Source organism: Apium graveolens, chromosome 6, assembly GCF_009905375.1.
Source record: "Apium graveolens cultivar Ventura chromosome 6, ASM990537v1, whole genome shotgun sequence".
NCBI classification, from domain to species: Eukaryota; Viridiplantae; Streptophyta; class Magnoliopsida; order Apiales; family Apiaceae; genus Apium; species Apium graveolens.
Window position 1 is genome coordinate 264654445 of NC_133652.1, and position 9174 is coordinate 264663618.

A 9174-nucleotide genomic window follows, 5' to 3' on the forward strand; every position below is an offset into this window, starting at 1 on the left:
TCCAGGTTTGCTCCGTTTCTTCGCCGTAATCTGCCCGTTCTTTTCCTCTCGCAATGGTGAACACATGCCAAGGCTTATTCTTGATGATTCCTCCTCCGAAATGCAACTAATACCCTTAAATGCATAAACACTAGAAAAACGCATCAAATACATAAAATACTTGATTTCAAGACATCAATTTAAGCCATTTTAAGACATTCTAAGTGGTATAAAATGCCACTTATCACACCCCCAAACTTAACTCGATGCTTGTCCTCAAGCGTCACAGACTCAAAAACAAATAAAAATATGCATGAATGCAATCTATATGAAAATGCAACGATCCCCCTTACTATAATTAACCAACCAAATTGCCACGTCTCAACGAATGCAGTTAGACACTAAAGATCAATAAACTCATGCAAACGGACATACCGCCAGAAACGTGGTGTGTGCAAATGCTTAACAGATATGCTTTGGAACTAGACCAATTACTATAACTAGACTATCCTCAAGACAATCCTACGATTATACAAAGAATAAAAATTCTAGGCACAAAGTGATATACAACACTACACGAACTCTGGAGCTTACTACGGAATCGTGCTTTTTATTTACAACTCAAATGCTTATTTGACCGTGCAATGAGTGAGGTCCACAAAAGACTTATACAATGGTATCCATGTTACGAGCGTTAGGTTAGCGGATCCCAGACTCTAAAAGCCTTAGGTCACTAGGCACAAAGTCCCCTAAGAACTTAATAACTCGAATACCAAAGAGCCCACTCTTGATCAATTATGCAAAATATTTTTTTTTTCTCTGAGCAAGTGCGTTTCGCTCCATCTTGCTCAACCCTAGACTACTCGCATAACATGCGAGCCGGCTACTAGCCATTTGACGCCTAGCCACAACTAGCAACAAATTCCATTTTTACTCCATTTTTTTTTCTTTTTCATGCCTTTACCACTAAGAACCTATTATCAAATTCTAAGCATAATAAATAGATTATCCTCGAAAATAATCAGATCATAACAACAATCTAGTCCTTAAGCATTCTCTAAGACTTAGTGACAATACAAGTGCTTCTAGCATGTATATCAACCTACACAACTTAATATCACTTTAATGCTATCACTACACTCGCATCAATATCACAATTCAGTCGATAAATCATTGCAAAAGGGATCATGGTATATGCATGAGCTATATGATATGACAAACAAATAAAGCTATATATATAAAAAAAAACTATATGGCAAAAATTATGCAACTATATGAACTAACTATCATGAATATGCAGCTATATGACACACACAAAATATTCCTTAACTACCACCCCAAACTTAAAATCTTCACTGTCCCCAGTGAAGGTAGTAGAAAGGAACACCGGGTATACCTACTCGGAGTCATCATCATCATCACCCTCAGTGGGTGGAGTATCAGGCGGCGGGTATGCAGAGTCCTCACCAAAAACTGGCCACTGGATATCAGCTCCAAGGCCTCGAAAAGCAGTCCCTAACGCCAGGGTGAGCTCCTGAGCAAACCTGCTCTGCGTCTCATACATGGCATCCATCCGCCGTGAAAGCCTCCTATACTGGGCATCACCCATCCCAGCACCCTCCTGAGCTCTCGAAGAACTAGCCTCACCACGCCCTGGCCTGGCCATAGTAGCACCTCGTGCTGGACGCCCTCCTGGAAGATGATAACCCAGCCCATGCTCCTCAGGCTCACCACCGGTCCACTCCTGCATCCCATTCAGAGTGCCAGAATCTATCGGAGCTGCTGGCAACTGCAACTGCTCATGAGCCGGCCAGTTCACTCCTACTACTCGGCATAGCTTTGTAATCGTGGATGCATAAGGGATGTTCATATGCTTTGCTCCCCTCAAAAACTTCAGAATTCCTTGGTAGATAAACTCACCAAGGTCCACATAGTATTCCTCATTCAGAATTCCCCACAACAACTGTGCTCTCTCAACTGTGACCTCGTGTGCATGTGAAGAAGGCAAAATATTAGCACATATAAATGCATTCCATGCACGGGCATACCTGTTCATGGCGATCGCCGGAAAGTGACGATACTCATTATTGGCTGGACTGCGGTTCCAAACTGTGCTCGGTCGACAGAGAGTCGCACAAATCAAATCCAAATCAAAGTCCTCAGCAGTCTTTTCATTCCAGTTCTCCTCCTCGGGCTTCCTCTCTCGCTGTCCAATCACACGGCGAATCGCCGCAGGATGATAATCAACCGTCAGCCCACGAACTACAGAAAACCCATTCTTTTCAGCCTTCGCGTTCGCGTAGAACTCGCGAACAACACTCATCGGTACTGCTTCGGGTGACTCACAAAAAGCTATCCACCCCTTCTCTGCAATCATGGGCAACAACTCACCATCCCTCCCTGATGGTAAAAACCCCCTCTCCTTCAGAATTGGCTTCCCCAACAGCCTAGTGTACTCCTCCTCCGCGGCTCTGTCAGTTAACCGAGGCCTTGCAGCAGTACCCCTTGATGAATCAGCAGTAGGAACTGTGCTGCTGCTGTCAATAGTGCGTGCTCTCTTGGGTGCCATTGATTTGTGAATAAAAGTGTGTAAGAACTGATTTTTTGATGTTTATGCGAGGGTTTAAGTGTAGGAAGTTTGTGGGATATATGTGGGATAGGTGTATGTATATATAGGGTGTGGAGTAGGTTAAATTATATTAGGAGTGAGGTTGAGGGATAAAATCATGGGGTAATGGGAAAAGAATTCGTGGGTTTATGGGATGTGATGGGTTTTTGTGTTTTTGTTTTTTTTTTTTTTCTGAACTGTAAAATTTTTTTCTGGAACTCGACCCCTACGCGGCCGCGCAGCAAGCTGCGCGGCCGCTCAGCATAGCTGCGCGGGCGCGCAGAGGGTCTCTGGAAAAAAAAAAATTTCAGCCCCTGTTTTCTGATTTGTTTGTGTTTTTGGATAGGTTATTAACTTCTAAGGGTTTCTGTAACAACAATTCATGGGTTGCCTCCCACGCAGCGCTTCTTTTTCGTCATTAGCTTGACGTTCCGTACCTTTCTCACGTAGTCAACAACATGGCACTAACCACCTCTCGGTTTGCCATGTCCCCATAGTAGTGCTTCAACCGCTGACCGTTAACCTTAAATGCTTGGTCCGAATCATTCTCAAAAATTTCCACCGCTCCATGTGGAAACACAGTTTTGATAATAAAAGGTCCAGACCACCTTGATTTCAACTTCCCAGGAAAAAGTCGGAGTCGAGAGTTGAATAACAGAACTTGTTGCCCTGGCACAAATAACTTAGGATGTAGCTTCCTATCGTGCCACCTCTTCACCTTTTCCTTATACATTTTGTTATTCTCATACGCTTGAAGTCGAAATTCATCAAGTTCATTAAGCTGAAGCATTCTTTTCTTACCAGCTGCATCTAAATCCAGGTTCAATTTCTTCAATGCCCAGTAGGCCTTATGCTCAAGCTCCGCCGAGAGATGACATCCCTTACCGTACACCAACTGAAACGGTGACATCCCAAGTGGAGTTTTGTATGCTGTTCTGTAAGCCCAAACAGCTTCATCGAGCTTTAAAGACCAATCCTTCCTTGACGGACAAACAACCTTCTCTAGAATGCGCTTTATCTCTCTGTTAGACACTTCCGCTTGACCATTTGTTTACGGATGATAGGCAGTAGCTACTCGATGATTCACATTATAACGCTGCATCATAGAAGTGAACTTACGGTTGCAAAAATGCGATCCTTCATCACTTATGATTACCCGAGGTGTTCCAAACCTTGTGAAAATTTGCTTATGAAGAAAATTTAGCACTGCCTTTGCATCATTTGTCGGTAAAGCTTTAACTTCGACCCATTTTGAGACATAATCGACTGCCAGCAAGATGTACTGATTATTGTAAGATGAGATAAAAGGCCCCATGAAATCGATTCCCCATACATCAAAGACCTCGACTTCAAGCATCACATTTAATGGCATCTCATCCTTCCTTGACAAATTTCCCACTCTTTGGCAACGATCACACCTTAAAACAAACTGATGAGCATCCTTGAACAAGGTAGGCCAGAAAAAACCTGCTTGCAGAATACGAGCTGCCGTCTTCTCACCTCCATAGTGTCCACCATAAACCGTGGAATGGCAGTCTCGTAATATCCCCTCCGTCTCACAGAACGGGATACATCTCCTGATGATCTGGTCAGCTCCCTGTCTAAACAAATATGGTTCATCCCACATATACCACTTCACCTCATGCAGAAACTTCTTCTTTTGCGCGGATGTCAAATTAGGAGGCATTATATTGCTGACAAGATAGTTTACAATATCTGCAAACTATGGTTCTTCCTCCTGAATTGCAAACAACTGCTCATCCGGAAAAGATTCATTGATTAACGTTCTATCTTGTGAAGTAGAATCGGGATTCTCCAACCTAGAGAGATGGTCAGCTACTTGATTCTCAGTACCTTTTCTATCTTTGATCTCTAACTCAAATTCTTGAAGTAAAAGCACCCAACGAATGAGTCTCGGCTTCGAATCCTTCTTAGAAACCAGATAGCGAATAGCTGCATGATCAGTGAATACTGTCACTTTCGTACCAAGCAGATAAGATCGAAATTTCTCAAAGCCAAAGACTATAGCCAAAAGCTCCTTCTCAGTAGTGGTGTAGTTCAATTGGGCCCCATTTAAAGTTTTACTCGCATAGTAGACCACATGGAAGAGATTTTTCTTGCGTTGTCCCAGAACTGCACCTACCGCATAATCACTCGCATCACACATCATCTCAAACGGTTCTGTCCAATCTGGTGCTGTAATAACTGGTGCCGTGATCAAACTCTCCTTGAGAGTTTCGAATGCTGCCAAACATTCATCATCAAATTTAAAAGGCACATATTTCTCAAGTAAATTGCACAACGACTTAGATATCTTTGAAAAGTCCTTGATGAATTGCCGATAAAAACCCGCATGACCGAGAAAACTACGGATTCCTTTCACCGAATTAGGTGGGGGAAGATTTTCAATGACTCCCACCTTGGCCTTGGCCACCTCCAGACCTTTGCTAGAGACCTTATGCCCAAGGATAATGCCTTCACGCACCATAAAATGACATTTCTCCCAATTAAGCACCAAATTAGTTTCCACGCATCTTTTGAGTACGGCGCGCAGATTATTCAAACATTCATCATATGAGTGTCCAAAGACGGAGAAGTCATCCATGAACACTTCGACGTTATTTCCAATCATGTCAGAGAATATAGCCATCATACATCTCTGAAAGGTGGCCGGGGCGCCACATAACCCAAACGAAACTCTACGAAAAGCAAATGTGCCAAATGGACAAGTGAAGGTAGTCTTTTCCTGATCCTCTGGTGCAATACAAATCTGATTATACCTGGAATAACCATCCAGAAGACAAAAATACTCATGTCCCGCCAATCTGTCAAGCATTTGATCAATGAATGGGAGAGGGAAGTGATCCTTTCTTGTGGCTTTGTTCAATTTCCTATAATCCATGCATACTCTCCATCCTGTAACTGTTCGAGTAGGGATGAGCTCATTCTTTTCATTTGCGACCACAGTGATACCTCCTTTCTTAGGAACACATTGTACAGGGCTCACCCACGAGCTATCAGAAATAGGATAAATGATGCCTGCATCTAGCCATTTCAGAATTTCTTTCTTCACCACCTCCTTCATGATCGGGTTCAGTCTTCGCTGCTGTTCCACAGTTGGCTTACTACCTTCCTCTAACAGAATTTTATGCATACAATATGAAGGACTTATCCCCTTGATGTCTGCTATGGTCCATCCTATAGCCGATTTGAATTCTCTCAAAATCCTTAAGAGCTTGTCTTCCTCACTACCTGAAAGGTCAGCTGAAATAATAACAGGTAACGTAGATGAATCACCTAAAAAAGCATACCTCAAGTGTTCAGGTAATGGTTTAAGCTCCAAGGTATTGATGGTTTGAGCTTCCCTTCAGCATTCTTAAGGTCAGAAGTACCAAGAGATTCAAATGGTATGTCGAGCTTTCGCTTCCATGGAGAAGCGTTCAGATATTGTAATTGCTCATTGCTATCTTCATCATCACTGTCAAATTCCCCCACTAAGGCCTTTTCCAATGCATCAGACATTAGCATGTGATCGAGTTCCGACGTAACCGCAAAATCAATCACATCCACTTTTAAGCACTCCTCATCTTCTGTAGGGAATTTCATTGCCTTGAATACGTTGAAGGTCACATCCTGATCTTGGACCCACATAGTAAGTTCCCCTTTTTGCACATCTATCAAGGTACGGCCAGTAGCCAAGAAAGGCCTCCCTAAGATTATGGGAATCTTCTTATCTTCCTCAAAATCCAGAATAACAAAATCTGCAGGAAAGAAGAGCTTATCCACCTTGACAAGCACATCCTCAACTATGCCCCTTGGGTAAGTAATGGAACGGTCAGCCAATTGTAGTGACATGTATGTGGGTTTTGGATCAGGCAGATCCAGCTTTTTAAAGATCGACAAGGGCATCAGATTAATGCTTGCTCCCAAATCACAAAGGCACTTGTCAAAAGTTAGATTGCCAATGGTGCAAGGAATGGTGAAGCTTCCTGGATCTTTCAGTTTTGGTGGTAACTTTTGCTGCAGAACAGCGCTGCATTCTTCCGTGAGAGCAACGGTTTCAAGGTCATCCAGTTTCACCTTCCTTGAAAGAATAGTCTTCATAAACTTCGCATAACTAGGCATTTGTTCCAGAGCCTCAGCGAAAGGTATATTGATGTGAAGTTTCTTGAACACCTCCAGAAACTTCCCGAACCGTCTATCCAGCTTTTGTTGCTGCAATCTCTTAGGAAAAGGTGGTGGAGGATAGATCTGTTTCTCCCCTGTATTAGCCTCAGGCAGAGTATGTTCAACAGTAGTCTTCCTTGGTTCCGCCGCTTTCTCCTTTTGCTTAGATTCTTCATCCCTAACTTCAGCTTCGACTTCTTTTGCCTTTTCAGCATCAGCTACTTTTCCAGACCTTAAGGTAATAGCCTTGACTTGCTCTTTGGCTTCCTTCCTGCCTGGTACTTCCGTGTCACTGGGAAGAGTGCCAGGTTGACGATTGAGCACTGCATTGGCTAATTGACCGATTTGATTTTCCAAGGTCTTGATAGAAATCGCCTGACTCTTGCACAACAGCTTAAGTTCCTCAAAATCAGCACTAGTAGGTGCAGCTGCACTTCCCTGTTGAGGATATGATTGCCTTGTAGCATACTGCTGTGGTTGCTGGAATCCAGGTGGGTTAAACTGTTTACTCACTCCTTGCTGATATGGTGGCTGAATAGCATTCTGATTATTTCCCCAGCTGAAATTTGGATGATTTCTGTTATTAGGATGATAAGTCGCTGGCACAGGCTGCTGTTGTCGCTGATAATTATTCACATACTGAACAGATTCATTGACAAGAGAACACTGATCCGTAGCATGAGAACCTGCACAAAGCTCACAAACCATAGCTATTTGATTAACTCCATACGTAGCCAGAGAATCAACCTTCATTGATAGCGCTTGGAGCTGGGCTGCAATAGCGGTGGCTGCATCAACTTCCAGAATACCTGCTACCTTGCCTGACGTCATCCTCTGAGTTGGGTTTTGATGCTCATTTGCAGCCATCGTCTCGATAAGATTATACGCCTCAGTATAGCTTTTAGCCCATAAGGCACCTCCAGCTGCTGCATCGAGCATGGGCCGAGATTGGGCCCCCAAACCATTATAAAAACCAGTGATTACCATCCAATCCGGCATTCCATGATGTGGATATTTTCTCAACATTTCCTTGTAGCGTTCCCAAGCCTCGCACATAGATTCTGTAGGTTGCTGCGCAAATTGAGTAAGAGCACTCCTCATAGCAGCAGTCTTTGCCATTGGATAAAACTTCACCAGAAACTTTTGCGCAAGATCTTGCCACGTAGTGATTGACCCAGCTGGTTCAGAATGTAACCAGTCTTTAGCCTTATCCGTCAGTGAGAATGGGAAAAGCCTCAACTTGATAGCCTCATCAGTCACGCCATTATACTTAAAAGTACTGCAGATCTCGACAAAATTCCTTATGTGCATGTTGGGGTCTTCAGTTGCCGCTCCTCCAAAAGAAACATAATTCTGCACCATCTGAATAGTGCCCGGCTTGATCTCAAAGGTGTTAGCTTGAATAGCCGGATGAAGGATGCTTGACTGAATGTCATCAATTTTAGGCCGAGAAAAATCCATAAGAGCTGGATCAGCTTGAACAATACGATCTCCCATGTTTACTGGTTCTTTCTGCTCAGTTCCTGAATCTGAATCCTCAAAATCTAACTTCTCCGGAGTATCAAGAACTTCGTCTTTCTCCTCAGCTGTATCTAAGGTCCTCTTGCGAGCACGAGAACGAGTTTGCATAAACGCTTGCTAAAATACCTGAAACACAACCGAAAAGAGTAATTAACTACTACGTCCTAATCACTGAGTCCTAATGACCAATGATGGTAAGTACATAAACTAAACAATTACGCCGAGTCCCCGGCAGCGGCGCCAAAAACTTGTTAGGGCGAAATCACGCACTAATATTCACGCAAGTATACGCGTTCGCAAGTAATATAGAATACTTTCTAGTTCGTTCCCTCAGAGACTCAGACTAAGTTATTGTCTAATTAAACTCACTCACCAATGTATGATTACTTCTCAATGTTAAGATAATAACACTTAAAATTGTTGATTAAATATTAACTATAATTAACCACTTAACTAACACTTCAATTTATCAATAATAAAACACTCATGAGATCACAACTTCATTATTACTTCCTTCTATAACCATTGTTATTACCTTAAGCATGTGACAGTGATGATATTAATCGAATAACACGAAACTGATAAAAGCCAACTTTCATTGTACTAATACCATTCTACCAAACATCCACAATTAAGATAGAAGTTGAATAGTCATCAATTATATTGAGTTCCTATATGTCTACAGAAATTGACAACACAACGATTTAAGCACAAGTTATTCCTTTTTGATTACATAGGGCAAATAAAACTGTTAGAGTTACCCACTAATCATGCACAACGTACATGAACCTATGCTAGCATGGCAAGTTCTAAATCTCAAGATCCACCGTCGCTTCACAAGAGATTAACACCCTATCTTATATGTTCGCGACGCACATAAGATGAATACGCACAACCAA

General features: G+C 42.6%; 1 non-coding gene across 1 annotated transcript; it reads left to right on the top strand.

The window, feature by feature from the left end:
- Nucleotides 1-7751: 7751 nt before the first annotated feature.
- Nucleotides 7752-7858, top strand: LOC141669663 (small nucleolar RNA R71). Its single transcript, XR_012553931.1, has one exon. It is a non-coding gene; the product is annotated as a small nucleolar RNA R71 (small nucleolar RNA).
- Nucleotides 7859-9174: the final 1316 nt, after the last annotated feature.